General features: G+C 38.3%; 1 pseudogene; it reads left to right on the plus strand.

The window, feature by feature from the left end:
• Window positions 1–630: 630 nt before the first annotated feature.
• LOC149831209 (disease resistance protein Roq1-like) lies at window positions 631–12,478 on the plus strand (annotated as a pseudogene).
• The last annotated feature ends 6,002 nt before the right edge of the window (window positions 12,479–18,480 follow it).

The following is an 18,480-nucleotide window of genomic DNA, read 5'->3' on the forward strand; positions in this document are numbered from 1 at the left end:
TCCCAAATGCAAATCTTCAAAGTAAGATTTAAATTTACATTGGGATTCAGATTTACCACAACAAACTATCATTGGGTTCAGATCGGATCCAAATCATTATTTTTAGTGAGATCTAACTTAAAATCCAATCTGTTTGCATTTCTTTGCGCTTAGAAAGTTTGCTTCTTCTTTTTTTACCGGATCCAATTTAACTACTTATATCCCTGCCATTTTTGGATTCAGAATCAGATATGGTACGGTCTAATGCATTGTTATAAAGTAACCCATAAATATGGTTGATAGAGAGAGAAATTAGATTTATGAGGTGCACAGGAAAGGGGGGAGAAAGAAACGCCTCTATGCTTATTGCTTATGTGGTAGGGTTGGTTCTGCCATTTGAAGTCTTTCACTTGGCAGGAGCTCATCAATGCCCAACAAAACTACAACAGAGAGAGAGAGAGAGTGTGTGTAATATTTACACTTTACTCCAGAAAAGGAAAAAAAATGTTTTGGGGCACACAGGGCACATCTTTTTAGTAGGGTGGCCACAGAACACTATAGCCCGATCCATTGGAGAATTTTTGGGTGAAGGTGGGTAAGCCTCTACCCAGCTACGCCCTGGGATCCAGAAGACTGCAGAACCAATGAAAGATGGTGGGTGGTCAGGTGCAACAACACACTTAAAGTGCACACAACCAAGTGGTCAATAGGGTCTTGTGTCCCACTGGAGCATCGGGGCCCCATTGCTTTATCACAGTTGGGACACGTAAGGCTAGGTGGTCGTATCCTCAAACTGAAGTTTTTTGTGATCTGGTTCTTGTCGAGGGTTTTCCTTCCTTACACAACACAAGTATCTGGACATGTACCAGTCAAGAATAACACGTTCCTTTAAATTGTTTTAGTTGTATATTTACACCCTTTCAAGTTTTTTGAAAAAATGAACAGAAAAACCAAGAATTTAATATCTATTTAAAATGGTAATTAGTTTCACAAGAAAATATATTCTTTTAGTTTTTACATTTTACATATTTATTTTCTAATTTTTAATTAAACGCTGGTAAAATGTGATAAAAACAAAAAAAAATAATTTCTAGTAAAAATTTGACTGTTGTTTTTTCTGCTTTAAGCATTTGTCACCGTGTTTGCACCAGAATGAACCAAGTAAGAACTGTCACTGAGGAGCCCCAAGGGGTTTGATGTAGTGGAGGGGGCCTTGGCCATCACAGGTGGTCCGGGTTCCATTCCCATGAGAATCAAAGCCCTTGCATTTGATAAGGGCTTGCTTAAGGGTATTAATGGGTCGGGTTTGGCCCAGACCTGACCCACACCAAACCCTATAGAGTTAGGGTTCGGTGATAAATAAGAAGTCCTGATTATAATCCAGGTTACGCCCGAAGGGTCCGATTAATATATGCATCGAGGTATGGTTTGTGAAATTTCATACCAAGCTCGGACCCGACCCAAGTTTCCAATAAAATCTACAATTTTTCAATGTAAAAATGATAAAAACATTATTTTATTGGATATATTCTGGGTATGGTTCATGTAATTCTTATAGGATCCGGGTATGGTTTCTCTTATGGTAGGTCTGATTAGACCTGGGTCCGGACCTGGCACCATCATCTCAAGTCATGTTTGGATCTGGTTCTACATGGCTTCGAGCCCAACCCAACCCATTGACACCCCTACCTCGTTCAGCTGAAGCGGAGTGTGCCACGGGTTTACACCCTCAGGAAAGTATGTACAGCAGGCTCCTTTGTGTATTGCCTATCGAGGAGGGTTGGTTGGATCGTTTGAAGTCTTTCACTTTGGGTGATCTCATAAATGCAACAAAACTTTAATAGACAGACTAAAACTTGTTGACTCAACTTCGTGGCAGGCAGGGCACATCATTTTATTAGGGTGGGCCCAATCCTTTGGAAAATTTTTGGGTAAAGATGAGCACCTACCTCAGCTCCTGCATATAAGTCAGTAAAGCAAGCTGTCATCTGATCATCACCAACTTGAGGTAATTTATTTAAATAACGCAGACCAAAGTCAATGAAACAAGCTTTTTATCCCATTGATGAGGGAACTTCTCTGCTCATCTCCTCCATTTTCAAATCACAGTGTTTGTGAGAGAGTCTTTCTACAGCCTAGCCTAGCCTCCCAAGGCGTCATCCACTTTTTCTTCTGCAGTTATGGAGTATGAAGTGTTTTTAAGTTTCAGGGGAGAGGACACTCGCAAGACTTTCACCGACCACCTTTACACTGCCCTTGAGCAGAAGGGCATCCACACGTTCAGGGATGAGGAGGGCCTGGAAAGGGGCAGGAAGATCGATGAGCGTCTGTTGAGAGCGATCGAGGGGTCGACCATCTGCATACCCATCCTCTCCAAGTCCTATGCCGAGTCGAGCTGGTGCTTGAGGGAACTCGCCAAGATAGTCCAGTGTAACAAGATCATCATCCCTGTCTTCTATCATGTCGATCCTTCTGATGTTCGTAAACAGAAGGGAACTTTTGCAGAGGCATTTACTGGCTTAGAGGATCGTTTTCATGAGAAGACACTGAAGGAATGGAGGGAGGCACTAAGCAAAGTTGCTGGCTTCTCTGGGTTCGATCTTAAGAATGTTGCTGATGGGTGGGTTACAACCTCTCTCTCTCTTTCTCTCTCTCTCAGCGGGGGGGCCTTTTTCACTCTGAAGCTTGACTTTCATAAAGCCTACGACTCGGTTCATTGGCCGTTCCTCTTCAACATGTTGGCAAACTTGGGCTTCGGTAGGCGTTTCTCTAGCTGGGTGCATGAGCTGGTAACCAATGCTCAATCACAGTTTCAGATCAATGGGGTCAAGGGAAAACAGTTCAAACTTGGTCGTGGTCTTCGGCAAGGATGTCCTCTGTCTCCGTTACTCTTTAACGTTGTCTCTGAAGGCCTGGTGGTCTTGGTTAAGAGGGCAGTGGAGGGTGATCTAATTGAATCTCTCGGTATTCAAGAGTGTCGTAGTCAGATCCTGACATACGCTGATGACATAATTATCTTCGGAAGGGCCTCCATCCAACAAATGTTAAGATTCAAGCTTGTCCTTCTTTTTTTCCAATCGATGTCAGGTCTATCCTTGAACTACGAGAAGTGTTGTCTTTCCATGGTCAACGCCCCTGCTTCAATGTTGGACTTGGGCCAGCGGATATTCGGATGCTCGGTTTCGAATAACTCTTTCTCTTATCTGGGCCTGCCGCTTCAAATCAGTCGTGTATCAACGGCAGCCTGGAGCACCACTATCCAAAGGGTTCAGGAAAAAATTTTGGGCTGGCAAGCGTCCTACCTTTCTATCGCAGGTAGACTAACTCTCATTAAGCACGTTCTTTCTACTATGCCAGAATATTTTATGTCTATGTTCCTGATGCCCATGGGGGTTAGTAAGAAGATAACTCAGGTAGTGACGCACTTCCTGTGGTCTGGGCGTGGTCCAAAAAACAAGCGCCACCTAATAGGGTGGGACACTCTTCGACTACCCCAAAATAGGGGGGTTTGGGAATCAAGGACCCCCGACTGAGGAGTATGATTCTTGTCGTGAAGCAGAGTTGCTTGCACACCAACCTGGGTCTCCGTGTGCAAGCGTGCTTCTAGCTAAATACGGTGGTGTGGAATCATTGGTGGGGGTCACAAGCATGCGTCAGCGATCTATGTCAAAGCTTCGGCGATCATGGATCCAAGCATGGTCTGCAGTTCTGTCTCATAATGGCAATGTTGAATCACAGTCTCCGTTCTTTGGTCGTAACCTTGCTCCGAACGGATTTTTTCGTTCTAAAGAAGGCTACCTCGCTCTCCTTCCGTCGGGGGTGGACCGGTTTCCGACGAACCTGATCTGGGGCAAGGGTCCCACTCCGAGATCATGTTTCCTGGCTTGGCTAATCTTACACAATCGGGTGCAGACTGACAACTTCCTCAAATCCATCGGATTTCATCTGCCGAGTAAATGTGTGTTGTGTGAGGCGGCTGAAGAATCTGACTTTCACCTTTTTTGGGAGTGCTCTGTTTTTCAAAACATCTTTAAGGTGACTTGGAATAAGCCAGGGGTCAGCGTGCGTCAGGAATCGTTCGCCAATGATTTGTTGTGGGGTCCTCAACCAGTTCGTCATTGCAACAAATGGCGTATTATTTGGCGAACTTGGCTTCTCTCGTCATGGTGGGTCGTATGGATGACTCGCAACAACGCTATTTTTCGGCATATTCCGGCAGTGTTCAACAACATGGTGAACCTTATTTTGGCGGACGTATACGCCATTCTCCGCATCAACATCCCTGATCTGCAACACCATCTGCCTCCAGGGACCATTCATGATCCTGGGTGATGCTCGTCGCCTAACTGTATTTGCTTCTTGTTTTTTCTTCATTCTCTACTTGCATCTCTCCTTTTCTTTTTTTCCTTTTTTGGGGCTCCTTGGCATGTCTTGGGCCCGTGTTTGGTTTCTCGGTAGGTTCAATGTTGGTTGAACCTGTTTTCGTTTCGTAATGTTGATGGTTATAGTTCGGCTCTCTCTCTCTCTCTCTCTCTCTCTCTATATATATATATATATATATATATATATATATATATAAGGTAATACATCCGTGCTAAATGAAACATGATAGATGATTTTTTTTAGCCTTTTAGGTATTTTTTTGCGGTTTCAACCCCATAAATGAGTTGGGCAAATAAGAGTAGTCTAAAAATGGTATAAAACATCAAACTTTAACATTTAAAAATAATAAATATAACATGCTAAACATGATTCAAAGATTAGATTTTACATTTAGAGCTTAGATCTATGTAAATAGTGTAAACCACTATATATATATATATATATATATATATATATATATATATATATATATATATATATATATATATATATATAAGGAAAGCTGACCGTCCAACTAAAGGAAGATCCAAAATCTACAATTGAACGAGTTTTTCATTGATCAGACTTTACATTAGTTTTTTATAAGTAAGCCACATGTTCTAGATTATGAATTTTTATATTTAGATGTATTTTTTAAATCAACTGCCTACCAATACTTTGTATTGTAAAGTTTGAAACACTCAAAACATTGGAGAAGGGGAGCCGTTTGATCATCATGCGTCCTTTGGTTGGATGGCATATATATATATATATATATATATATATATATATATATATATATATATATAGAGAGAGAGAGAGAGAGTAATGTATAAGTTCCAAACCCTTTATCTCCCATACCATCCCATACACCTTTAAAAAACATATTAACATATTTTTTATTTAACCTAAGTGCCTACATGTGATCTCTATGCTTTATTTAATAGGAAAAAAGTATTGGTTTAAACATTTTTTTATGTTTAAATATGTTTTTAGCTGAACAAAGAAAATCAGGGATCATATTACTCCAAAAACTTGATTAACTAAAAATCAAACATTCTTGTTGAACTGATTTGATCCAAAACATGGTTCTTAATGAAAAAACAATGATAAACACATCTCTGCATGTTTAGATTAAGCATTAAACACATGTAAGTATGCTTTTTAAAGGAGTATGGGACGATTTGGGAGATAAATGGTTTGAAACTTGCACATTACTGTATTATATATATTTACTACTAGTGAAGGTAAGGAACTAATGAGCAAAAAATCATAGGTGCAAGTTGTATTGACTCAATCTTACCACATGGATGTGTTCAACATAGTTTGTTTGCTAAGCATCAAACCTTGGATCATGCTTTTCTAATGTAAAAATGTGATTTTTTTAGTTATGAAATTTTGACACATTGTGGGCTGTTGATTTTTGGATCCCTTTAAAAACCTAATTACTTGTCATAATCACATGATTCAAAACAAGTTTTCTACTAAACAAACCATGTAGATCACATCGGTAACATTTGGTCTACAAAAAATTAGAATGTTTTTGAAGAAAAGAGCATTTTCTACTCATTAATTTCTTACCTTCATTAGTATACAATATTTACCCATATATATAGGGAGGGAGTAATGGGTACATGCTAAATGAGTAGGTACAGATGTAAACGAATCAAATATGTAAACTGGTATGCATTGAGATTTTCATAGTTTTTTTTTCAAAAAATTTACCGTACAGATGCAATCTAAATGTTTGGTTTTATAGAAACAGATTTTTAGATAATCCGATTATGATGTACAAGAAGGATCTTTTAAGGCTCGAAACGGCTTAGAATTTTCATAAATATTCAAGCATACAAAATCACATTTCTTGATCTGATTACAATAATCCAATAATCGATTCCAAGCAAATAGATACACCAAATGCATTTGCAGGGTTAGATTTGCAAAAAAAACCTATGAAAATCTCGATTCACACTAGTTTACATATTTTGCTAGTTTACATATTTCAGTTTTTCATATATTTATATATATATAATATTTAGTGATTTTGAAGGCACAGAATTATTGAGTATAAATCACTTTTGTTTCATATTTTTTAGATTACTTTTGTAAATTAGACCTCATTGATGTGATCTACAAGGTTTGTTTGGTACAAAATGAGTTTTGAATCATGTGATTGTTATTTGTAAGTCAGTTTTTTAAAGGTTTCAAAAATCAATTGCTCATAATATACTAAAATTTCATGACTCAAATCAATCCAAGGTTTTGATCCTTAGCAAAAAAACTATGCTGAACGCATTTACTTGAACTGGTTGAGTCAATAAAGCTTAAATCTATGATTCAAACTAGATCGCTGGTAGTAAAATTAAATTCGGATATGATTTTTTACAAATACTACTAAATCCAGTTGAAAAAACATCCGAAAGAAGTGTTTTACATGTAAAAGGTGCCAATGGATCAGATTTGTTGTTGATTTAGATATGTATCTAACAAAAACTATTGCTCTGTCTGAAATAAATCCAATCCTGATATGTGTTTGGATCTTACTCGGAGAATAATGTGACATATTTTGATTGAAGGTCCGATCATGTTGCAACAGATGTGATCAACAATGTAGCGGTCAGGTGATCTGATATGTTTTACCTACAACAAACTCTAGATCCGGTGACATCATGTACACTCAACCCAGATCAAATTGGATCCAACTTATAGGAACTGATTGTGACTATTTCAACCTGCATCTGAACATTGACTGAAACTTGGGCCCAATACCTGATTCAATTCTTGAACCCAAAACCAAACATAGACATGGAACCCTCTGTGAACCTCCACCTCATTAAGTGTAACCATAATCTGGATCTGTTCGTGATGGAACCGTTGCTCAAACCTGCACATGGAATTTAATGCAATCCTAAGATAAACCAGGTCCATACATGATTTTGATCTCAGAATTTGAGCTAAATATTTACTGGTAACTGAGAGCCCCTGTTTGAAGCTAAAATTAGATCTGGAGCTAGTTAGAGTTTTGATGTCCATTCTCATTCACTTTATCCATTGTTGCCCAACTAAGGGGAGCCACCCTTATAAAAAAAAAGGGAGCACCCCCTATTAAAGAGGGGGGCCCAGGGGGTGGGCAATGGGCTGGGAGGCCTGATGGGCCAAGCTGTCCCGGCCCACCATGGGCCGGGCTTGGGACAAGGTTTTAGGCTATGACCTGTTATCTACCGGGCTGAAACCCTACATGAGCCGGCCTGTGTCAGCCTACGAGCTATCGAGTTGACCTGATTTAGTTGTATTTCTTAGTAGCTGAGTCTATAGTAACTTGGTAACTATTATTATTTACTTATTTAGTTGTATTAATTTTTTAAAAACTAGAAAGATAATTAGTTGGGTATATGAGAAGTTAATTATTACTATTTACCTAATTAATAATTATATTGATTTTATGTGAAATAGAAAGATAATTAGTTGGGTGCATTAATTTTTTATTTAATTCATTGCTTTTGGTATTATAGAAATTAATTTATGAACTTCATTAAAAAATAACCTACGTCATGGGTTGTTCTTCAAACCCGAGCCCATTAAAAATCGGGGCAAAACCGGGGCCATTTATTAATAAATGGGTAGGGTCATCTCTGGGTTGGGTCACACTTAAAACCCGATGGGCCAAGCTCTAAAATGCATTTCTTTAGACAAGATTCTGTTTTTTTGTGGATGGTAAATATTTCTCAGAACATGGAGTTTGAATCAAACCCATGTTTGAATTAAAACTGAGATACTGATGCAAGTTTTTCCCTTCCAAATCAGATAGATTCATATCTGAAAGAGACTGCCAATAAGTTGAAAGAGGTTGAGATTTATACAAGTTATATTTTTCGTCACCACTTTGTGGTATGTCAAATACATGTGACACCTTACCATCAGGATGACATGTCATTAAAAATAGAAAATATTAAAAAAGGTGAAATAATTAGCCCCCTTAATCATCTTTGGTCTGATTTGATCTGAATCTGCTAATTCATACCAATTTTGACAACATGAGTGAGGGAAAAGATCAGGTGCAATATAATTGCACAAATATTTGTGCATTAAGCACCTGATCACTCTCCATCCTGAAGACAGGCCTGTCAGTTGTGGGGCCAAGGCCTGATGGAGGGCGATAAGATGCTTAATGCACAAATTGTGTGCCATGTGATTGCACCCGATCTGGACTTCATGAGTGGCCTTATGACCAATTACTCATTCCACCTATAACCAAAGGAAACATGCCCTCGACGTCACTGCTGGCACAGCAAAAAGTGCTTTTACCGTTATTATTCTTTTCCATCTCTACACATTTCACTCCACCAGAAAATGTCTGTTGGACTGAATCCAAACGCAGCCAAGATTTCAACTGTCAACAGACCTGAAAGTGGCGAGAGACATGTACCTGATATTGGGTTCGTAGTTAAACATGCTAGCTGTTTGCTTTGTTGATCAATTAACATCGCATGCATTTGATAAAAAGTAGTCTATAATCTGTGGTTGGTATCACAGGCATAATGCTTTTACTGACTTATGCTGCATTTCTTTGATGTGGAAAATTGATAGCCATGAAGCAAAGTTGATCCAGTTGATTGTTAGAAAGGTGTTGGATGAGTTAAATGATGCACCCTTGGATGTTCCAGAACACTCCATCGGAATCCGTGCTTGAATAGATGATATGATGAAACTCTTGAACATTGAAGCTGTTGATGTAAGAGTGGTTGTGATGCATGGAGTTGGAGGAATAGGGAAGACTACGTTGGCTAAGGCAATTTTCAATGAAATTTTTGACGAGTTTGATTCTAGTAGTTTTGTTCCAGACATTAGGGAGGTATCAAAACAACCCAATGGCTTGGTGTCTTTACAAAAACAACTTATTTCTGAGATTTTAAAAGAAGAGAATCCAAAAGTATATGATTTTACCAGGGGTGTCTCAATCATCAAAAGAAGATTTTGCAGTAAGAAGGTTCTCATTATCCTTGACGATGTTGATCATGGTGAGCAACTTAATGCATTGGCTGGACAGATAAATTGGTTTGGCATGGGAAGCAGGATTATCATTACGACGAGAGATGAACATGTCTTGAATGTGTATAAAGAGAAGCAATATGAGATTTACAGGCCCAAGGAGTTGAGTTCTGATGAGTCTCTTCGACTTTTTAGTTATCATGCATTCGGTAGGAACCATCCACCAGAAAACTTTGCGGACTTGGCCAGAAGTGTTGTATCAACTACTGGTGGCCTACCATTAGCAATCAAAGTGCTTGGTTCTTTTCTGTTTGATAAGAAAACTACGGAAGAGTGGGTTGATCTATTGAAAAAGTTAAAGCAGGCTCCTTCAAATGATGTTCAGTGCAGGTTAAGAATAAGTTATGACGGCCTGGATGAACAAGAGAAGGCAATATTTCTTGACATTGTTTGTTTTTTTATCGGCATGGACATAGATAATGCAACATATCTATGGGAAGGATGCGGCTTATCGCCAAGTTTAGCAATCAAAGGTCTCGTACAAAAGTCTCTTATAAAGATTGATGACAGTGGCAAGCTGCAAATGAATGAACAGATAAGGCATATGGGAAGACAAATTGTCCATGAAGTAAAACCTTTGGAGTGCCGCAGCAGGCTTTGGATCCATGAGGAAGCATTGGATGTGTTGCACAAGCGCAAGGTATAACACGATATAACTTGTAGTCATGATTGTTGTTTCCACATTTTTTATTTACCAATTTCTTTTTGTTCCCAGGGGACAGGAAATATTGAAGGCATTAGCCTTGATCTTGAAGGAGCTGAAACAAGGACTAGCTTGAGTGCAGAAGATTTTGCAGGATTGTGCAATCTAAGACTGCTTCGCGCAAACTTTGCAATATTTAAAGGCAACTTCAACCAAATGCCTGCAGAACTTAGGTGGTTGGAGTGGCGTGGGTGGCCTTTTAAATCACTTCCAGATGACTTCAATCTTAAGAAAATCGTTGTGCTTGATCTATCCAACAGCGAGATTATTCACTTGTGGAGTTCTTCAGAAAACAAGGTTAGGCACAGTATTAAGTATGTTCTGATTCTTACATTTGCAAATTTTTAGGCACAGTATTAAGTATGCTCTGATTCTTACATTTGCAAATTTTCATGCACAGTATTAAGTATGCTCTGATTCTTACATTTGCGAATTTTCAAGTTGAATAATCTTTTTCATGCACACTCCGCTGTATTGTTTTTGAAAGATACACGCATTGTACCTTAAAATGCAAGTCTTTTATTATGCAGGTCTTTGAAGGAATGAAAGTTCTTGATTTGAGCTATTGCTACAAACTTCAGACTACCCCTGATCTTTCTTGCTTGCCAGTGTTGGAGAAATTGATTCTTAAAGGCTGCAAAGATTTGGTTTCTGTCCATGAATCCATTGTCACTCTTACAAAATTGATTATTTTGGATTTGAGTGAATGTGATTCATTCAAAACATTGCCGAATTTTATGGGCAATCTGAAAAATCTAATTGAGCTTAACCTCTCTCATACAAGCATTGAGGAGCTTCCTAATTCTGTAGGTTCTATGGATAAACTGAGTGTATTGGAATTAGTGGGATGCAAGAAGCTGCGACGCATATTGCCAGACTCTATCAGAAAGTCATCTGAACTCGAGAATCTAGACTTGAGCGAGTGTGATTCACTAGAAATGTTGCCTGACACTATTGGCCACGCAAAAAATCTAGTGGTGCTTGACCTTGGCCACACAAGCATTGAAAAACTTCCTGACTCTATTGGGTCTCTAAGTAAGCTGAAGAAATTGTATTTAGCAGGATGCAACAAATTGTTCCTATTACCGGAGTCAATTGGGAACATGACCATGCTCGAGGAGATAGATTTGAGTGAATGTGATTCATTAATAGGGTTGCCTGATTCTATCAGCAATGCAAGAAACCTGAGGGTGCTTGACCTTGCACTTACCAACATTGAAGAGCTTCCCAGCACAATTGGGTCTCTAGAGAAGCTGAAGATCTTACAATTAGCAGGATGCAAGAGCTTGAGACAGCTTCCAACAAATTCGCTAGAGAGCATGACCACGCTTGAGAAGCTAGACTTAAGTGGATGTGATTTGTTACAGAGTTTGCCTGATTCTATTGGAAAAGCAATAAACCTCACAGTGCTTGACCTTTCTCAGACCAACATTGAAGAGCTTCCTGATTCTGTGAGTTCTCTTGAGAAGCTCAGGACGCTGTTCTTATCTGGATGCAAGAAGCTTAGACAATTGTCACCAGATTCATTCAAGGGCATGACCATGCTTGAGAGACTGGACTTGAGCGACTGTGATTTGTTAACAAAATTGCCTGATTCTGTTAGCAATGCGAGAAACCTAGTGGTGCTTGATCTTGCCCAAACCAACATTGAAGAGCTTCCTGACTCAATAGGATCTCTTTACAAGCTGAAGGTATTGCAGTTGGCAGGATGTGAGAGGCTGAGAAGCCTACCAGATTCACTTGGGAACATGCCTAGCCTTGAAAAGTTAGATCTTACTGAATGCAACTCATTAAGAAAGTTGCCTGCTTCTATTGGAAATGCAAAAAACCTAGAGGTGCTTGATCTCTCCGAGACGAACATAGAGATTCCTGACTCCATAAGATCTCGTGAGAATATCATGATATTTGGAGGCAAGTAGAAGAGGAGCCTATTGCCATATTGAAATATGAGCACAAGAAACTTGGTAGGCATAACTGAAGGTAAATCACTGGAAAGATTACTTCCAGTGGAGAATATCTTCCAAGAGATTCTTGATTCTATACCACCTTTTGGGATGATGAAATATTTAACATGAAGGAAATGCAGGAAGTAGACATCTTAATTAAGGGTTGAGTAGGGAAAAGTTCTGCAGAACTGATGGTTGGCTGAAGACTGGTCGAAACTCAAAATGTATTCAAGCCAAGACTGTTTTGAACACACATACATACATACATATATATGAACTGTTTTGTTCCTGTTGCAATAGCAATTTAAGCAAATATGAACCAACTCTTTTGTAGAAATTTGTCCTCTTCAGTGGGTTCTTAGCCATTGTGCTGCTGCTCCCATCTCTTTCTGTTGACTGAAATCTGCTCTTCAGAATATGGGAATGCCACTCATTTAGCATGTGATGATCAGAATTCTGATGGTTCCGCAGTTGAGGCAAGCTTAGTTTGACATCCCATGCAGTAACTAGAATATGAGAACTGAAATACGAGATCTAGAAATATGGGCATTTCCAATGCTTTTTTTTTCAAATCCAATAATGTGGGTGTGCTTGGCACGGTGAATTTGCTAGGAATCAACCATTGGATCATGTATTTCGAAGAAAAAATATGATTTTTGAATGCTTGAATATTTATGAAGATTATGAGTCAATGAGTCATTGATTTTAAAGCCTTAAAAAATCTTATGCATCAATTTGGATGATTGAATAAAGGGTTCTTATCAAACCAAGTATGTAGATCACATCCTTGTGGTTAGATTCAAGAGAAAAAACAAAAAAATCCATGAAAATCATGGTTCACACACATCAATTCTCATATTGTAGTGACTCTCACTCATTATATGTATATATAATGAGAGGGAGAGGGAGGGGAGTCCATTGCTGATGATGGATGGCCAAAGTTGCATACCGTGCGCGTAGCGCGTGCACGAAAAACATCTTTTGCTATCCACCGCTAGAGACCCTTTCAGCGTTAAAAAAATGTGTCATCCATCACACCCTCGATGGACGTCAGAATGCAGGCAGCAGGCCCCACTCAAGAATGCTTTCTTGGGTTGTCACATGAGCAGTCCCTTATGCTGTCATTCGATCCCAGGATCCCAACTCGTTGCAGAATGGCAGGGCTAAAACGAAGCTTCTTCACGCTAAGGGGTTTGCATTTGGTCGTTGTCAGGGCAATGTGGAACTCACCCAACTCTGTTCTCAAATTTAGTAAAAGCTTGCAGTCAATCGGCCGCTGAAAGTTCTTTCAAGCCATGAATTTATCAATCTACTTGATTATTTGAGCTGTTCTTTTGCCTAGAATCATGTAGCGGAAAAAATAAGTAAATTGGCCAAGTCAACCAGGCCTTGATCAAGCCAAAGCAAGCCATTGCTTAGGTTGGTCTGCCAAAAACACCCCTTAGCTGACCAGACTCAATTTTCCTCATCCAAGAAGCCAAGCAAAACTTGAAATTGCCTGACTTGGATTGTGCAAGGTAAACCCAGTAATAGCACACTTTCATTGTAATTGTTCCCTCAACTTTAATTAATTGGTTTTGCATTTCTCTCTCAAAAAGAAAAAGTAGACCATTGAATGTACTTGTAACATGGCCAAGACTCAGGCGCCTGTTCTAGTCTTTATGATTACAGGAACTCGAGAGTGGAACCCACAGAGGTGGGGTTGCATTTTACAGGATCCGCTCTCGATTAAGTTATGTTAGTTTGGTCACCAACTGGGACTCCGCTTGTTTGGTAACACGTCACCATGTGTTGGGACGTTGCAAGTTCAAAACCCCATGATCAACGGAGCTCTGCATGGCTGGTAGGAGATGTCAGTGCACGTCTCCTTGTGGGGAGACGTTGCTGGTTCAAATCCCAGTGGTATGTTTAATAATTACTGGTGGGGGTCTGCCTAACCCCAGCTTGCCTATCAAAAAACTCATGTTAGTTTGGTCACACTAACTGCACAAACGATATAAATTCGTTGGCTCTCTTTGCTGATGAAGTTTATTTCTGCACCAAATTTATTTTGGAGAAAAGGCAACTTTTTTTTAAGAGAGATGTAAAACCTGCACCGAAATGCAGTAAATTTTAAAAAGAAAACAAGATAAAGATGGAGAAGAGGAAACCGTTCCTCATCACCGTCAAGAGGGTAAAATCGTGGGAACCCTTCCCACGATTTTGAAAAAATGTGGAGCGTGGGGGACTCCCACTGTTGTGAGATCCCATACTGGATGGGATCTGGGCCAGTTGGTACTAAACCCATATTGAGCTGGGTTTGGTCCAGTTGTACCAAACGGGATCCGGATTCAGTTTTCTAAATTGAGAGTGTCACAGGTCCAACTGAACTCAAACCAAACCGAATTGGATTTAGCTCAGTTTGTACCAAATTGGATCTAGGTCTAGTTCACTTACCAGAAGAGAGAAAGACTGAGACTGAACCTTTCAGGTTCAATTTAGACTGAAACTAGACCAAGCTCAGTTCAGACCTAGACTGAGTGAGGTCAATCTCATAGGATAGTAAAAAGACTAAAATACTCTTATGATGTAGGATTAGTAAAATGGTCAAACTTCTCACCCCAAACTCGAAATCAGGTGAGATCTAATTCATTGAAAGCAAGACGCAGAGAGGAATCGGTTCGTCCTGATCTCGTGACCAAATATGCAACACAAAAATCAAGGTCGACCAGACCTCCTTCAAGAGGGGTAGTTTGATAATTTTATAAAATGTAAAAAATGTTAGGTTTAGAGATTAAGTGGGTCTTTGTGTAATATACAAACATGACTACTTCTATGAGTGACTGGACTGCAAGTTAGAGTTCAGTGCCTGCATTTGAGGTAAGGGATATTATAATCATGTTTAGTTAATAATAAATAATGCTTTTATTTGCATATATGTGATAGTTGCATAAAATTATATATGCTTGAAAATACAGTCTTTATCTTGCATGTTATGTAGCAGTATTACTAAAAATTATGCATTTTTTAGATATAGAATTAATGCATATGAGTTAGCTACCTTGCAGAAAATGATTTCATGTATTCCTGAGTTTCAATATAATATGCATGATTAGAGAAATATTGTATTTTAGATAAAAATATATATATTGAGCTTGAGAATATATAATTACATGCATGAGAATAGAACTGAATATCTGAGTAATTTTCTTGGGTCCTTTTCTTCAATTATGTTTATTACAAGAGTTATCTTAGCATATTTGACTCAACCTCATAAATCTCGAAAGAGGCAACGAATCAAAATAGTTACCTGATGACGAACATAGTAAGAGCCATCATACGCATGGGCCACCAATGATTTATTGATGTAAAGACACTACATCGATGTAGAGACACTACATCGATGTAGAGACACTACATTTCTGCATGCTTAGATATTTGTAAATATCAGAACCATAGAAATATTCTAAGAAACTTACTTGAGATAGAAAATGAACTTTAAATAGTTTACGTGAGAAAGCAAGAGTTGCGTAAAATATCTTAGGAGTTATTTTCACACAGTAAGTGAGACTCTAGGAAAATTAAGATGTAGCATGAACCATGAACCTTGAAGCAGATATGGTTCTATTGAGTCCAACTCCCAGCTAGCTATCAGTGAGTCCTTTTGCACTGCAGTGCCTTGTGATTCATAGATCATACCTATGAGTGGTTCATGGCCTGGCCAACACCATAGAATTTAAGATATTTTACACAGGTTGCTATGTTCATAGTAGGCTATTACCGGTATAGTTAATCTGGTATATTAGTTAACATTGAATAAATGTTAACTTGTGAGTTTGAAAAAATTAATGAGGGAATTTAAAAGAAACAAAATTGTATATTCTGTGATGAAAAATAAACTAAGACTATGGGCTTAGAGCTCACTGCAGTTGTAAGTCAGAGTCTTCAATGGCTTATAATTATTCTTTACCAAGTTTTAAACTCACTCCCTTAATAATTACAATTGTAGGTTCCAGGAGATCCACCTGAGGCAAGTTGACGCAGTTGCTTTCCTCAACAAGTGTTCAAATGGCCAGAGAGTCGTGTAAAGACTTTTATCTTCATTGTCTTTATTTATTGAACTTTATGTAATTTGTGTTTTTGATATGAATGATGTAGTTGATATAACCATGGTTATGAGATTATGATGTTTTAATTTTTTTTTTAAAATGCCATATTTTTTTGTGCTTACTTTGCACATTTTTCTTTAAAAAATAATACCCACGAACCCGGACTTAAGAGGTCCCGAATTTGAGTGTTACAAGATATGTTTGACCTCATTGAGTATGAGAAATCATATTCTCCTTCCACATTTGAAGTCATAAAGGTCAAAGATGCCATAGAATTAATTCATTGCATAACAATATGGCACATGACTTTTGCCATCTATACATAAGATGATAGTTGCAGGGATGACCAAGCATCCCTTTCCCTTGGTTTGGATCCGACCAAGGTTTAGGCCTATTGAGGACATGACCAATCTGCAACAACTTAATGCCCAGGTCCAAAACACAAACCTTGGTATGGGGATTGAAGTAGGGGTGCAAACAGGTTGAATTCGATCAATATCTTGTCATATCTAAATTTGAATCTAAAATGCAAACAATATATCTGAATTCAAATTAGATCCAATGAAGTAAGCTTGAACCAAAATCCAAAAAGTGTGTGAAAAATGGATCCGAAAAAAAAAACAAAGAAGAAAACCAAGCTATTTACATGTATAAAAAGCAACTAAGTTGGATTATGTTATGGAAGAATTCCATGTGACTTAAATACTGATCCAAATCTAACTAAATATAAAGTAATCCAATTGAACAATTATGAATGGAAGGTGTAAGAAAGCATTGGTAAGTACAAGACTAGTTATGATAAAAAGCATCGAAAGGTAATCCTCAAAACTGGTGATCTTGTTTGGGTTACTTTGACAAAAGAAGGAATGCCTAGTGATATGCATGGTAAATTAACCCATAGGCATATTGGTCATTGTAAAATTGCTAATGTTATCAATGATAACCCTTATAGGGTTAAACTGTCAGATCATTTCAAGACGTTGAATGTATTCAATGTCAAGCATTTAGAGCGGTATCAAGGAGGATCACTTCAAGAAGACCCGATTCCGAGGACAAAATCTTTCAAACTAGGGGGATGATGCAGTGCATTCAGAGCATACGAATATTAGCAAGGAGTAGGAGAGTGATATGCTTCTGAAGACCCGATCTGAAAAGTCTTACCCCATAAGATCCAAGCCTAATTCGACCCATTTAGGTCCAAATGGATCTTAGGGTTATTTTGGTTATTTTGCATACTTCAATTCTTTGAGATTTTTTTGTTCATCTATCTCAGAAAATTAATGTTGTTATGCGATTCCATTTTTGTCTTTTGGAATCACCTGTTTATAGTTTTTTATTTTATTTTTTATTTTTAAGTATCGAATTCTATGAATTCGGATAGCTCTAGTATCTGTTAGGCTTAACTTTGGGTACCAAAGGGTGTATGAAGAATATGGGTATTTTGTTTTTTTTTATCCAGCTTTAGATCTGGACCTTGGGTCCATTCTTTTGCTAAAGGTCCAATTTTCAAGTTGGATCTTGAGAGAGATCTAAAATTCAAACTTTGGATCTACATTGGCTATCTTGAGATAATGCATTTATTGTGCCAATATGGATCTGAATCCATTGTGTTGTAAGATTCATTACATGTAACCTTGTTTCATTGGATGTGAGGTGAGGTGAGGTGAGGTGGCCTCTTATGCAACCAATCTCTCTTTAGCCACCTCACCATTCACCCATTGGCCCCTCTTTAGGTGCCGCCTAACTGTCGTCTTTTCTTTTGTAGGATTATTTTTTATTGGGCAATTGAGTAGTGCAAAGAGAGTGCATATTTTGCATTGAAGTCATTCATTGGCTTTAAGAGTGGCTGCCTCCCACGTGGCCAATGAGAGGTCAAGGTAGTTTTGACTTATCTATAAAAGTATGCTAAAAAAAATATAGAGGGTTTTTTTCCTTTTATTTGTAATTTTTTGAAGCTCTGAAAATGGTTGGAATACCTCCATCAAAGGTGATGAGCTTGAATCCATGAGAGTTCAGTTTGATCATGAGTGAGAAAATCGTGAGTTCTTGAGGAATCCATGGGAAGCGTTTGGCGGGAGTTGTAAGGCGGTGGAGATTGCTGCTACAGGAATTCATGGTGAACCCTTGCTGCTGCCGTAAACCCTTGTGTTGTTGGTGTTAACTTGTGGCAATTGTGGGCTGCATCATTTCCATTGCTACCATTGTCTCGGAAGAATGTCGTTTGTGAATCGACCAATCCTCATCATTTTTTATTTGACTAGAAAAACTTGTTTATTTTGCTGAACTTGTGTTGTGAGTATTATTGTTTCTTGAATCCATCAGATTATTATTGGGTTCTTATATGTTTACAATA

Source organism: Nuphar pumila, chromosome 7 (genome assembly GCF_984573655.1).
Source record: "Nuphar pumila chromosome 7, dmNupPumi1.hap1.1, whole genome shotgun sequence".
In the NCBI taxonomy this organism is placed as follows: domain Eukaryota; kingdom Viridiplantae; phylum Streptophyta; class Magnoliopsida; order Nymphaeales; family Nymphaeaceae; genus Nuphar; species Nuphar pumila.